The sequence below is a fragment of the Pteropus alecto genome, unplaced genomic scaffold, assembly GCF_000325575.1.
Source record: "Pteropus alecto unplaced genomic scaffold, ASM32557v1 scaffold104, whole genome shotgun sequence".
Lineage (NCBI taxonomy): Eukaryota > Metazoa > Chordata > Mammalia > Chiroptera > Pteropodidae > Pteropus > Pteropus alecto.
Window position 1 is genome coordinate 2202861 of NW_006436664.1, and position 1132 is coordinate 2203992.

General features: G+C 40.5%; 1 pseudogene; it reads left to right on the plus strand.

The window, feature by feature from the left end:
- The first annotated feature begins 296 nt into the window (after nucleotides 1–296).
- On the plus strand, nucleotides 297–415 carry LOC112481126 (annotated as a pseudogene).
- The last annotated feature ends 717 nt before the right edge of the window (nucleotides 416–1132 follow it).

Consider the following 1132-nt stretch of genomic DNA (forward strand, 5'->3'; position numbering starts at 1 on the left):
ACATTCCTGCCTGGGATAGGTGTGGCTGCAGGGCCCAGTCATCAGGGCAGAAAGCAGAGAAGTGGGACAGGACAGCTGAGGAACAACAGCTGATTTTTGCCAACCTCGGTGGCAAAACTGAGGCCGAGCCACAGCACAGAACCTACATCCCAAAGGGCCCCTCCTGCACCACTTGTACCCTCTGAGACCGATCACCATGAAGTCCCAGGGGAATCTGAGCAAATGCTACCAAGAATGTCTCTGACACTGACTGGAACTGAAACTGAGGGTAGCGAGCACGATTAAATATCTATAAGAACTATGGCCATGCTACCCAGAACAAGCCCGATCCCATCTGATCTCCGAAACTAAGCAGGGTTGGGCCTGGTTAGTACTTGGATGGGAGACCACCTAGGAAGACCAGGGGCCATAGGCGTAAAAAATAAAAAAATAAGGAATCGTAAGCTGACAAGGTCCTTAAAAATATATATATATATCTACAAAAAAAATTAAAAAGCATTATTAGGATTTTATATAGGGATCCAAAAGGTTAGACATCACCTACTGGAAAGCAAAAGAAAAGCACCTTCTTCACAACTGGCTAAAGAGAGATCTCATTTAATAAATCTTCTTTCTGAAAAAATAGCAAAATACACTTCCATTAATGCCCAGGTGCAGAAATAGTTCACTGAACACTATAAACAACTAAGGTGACAAGGCATCTCAGAAAGAAAGGGAAAAATCTCCAGAAAATAAGCATACAGACATAGAAATATGTGACTTAAATGACAGAATTCAGGATGGCACTTCTGAAAAAACTCAATGAGATGCAAAACAACTCAAATCAACAATTTCAGGAATTGAAAAAACAACTAGATGAGCAGAGCAAGGAAACTGAAACCCTCAAAAGGAACCAAATAGAACTTCTGGAGATGAAGAACACACTACAAGAGTTGAAAAATGAAATAGCAAGCTTGGGAAATAGAGTCGACCAAATGGAGGAAAATATCAGTGATATCGAAGACAGAAATCTAGAAATAAATCAGAATGAAGAAGAGAGAAACCAAAGAATGAAAAATAATGAAAGAGAAATTCAAGAACTAGCTGATACCATCAGGAGAGGAAACATAAGAATAATGGGCATTACCGAAGG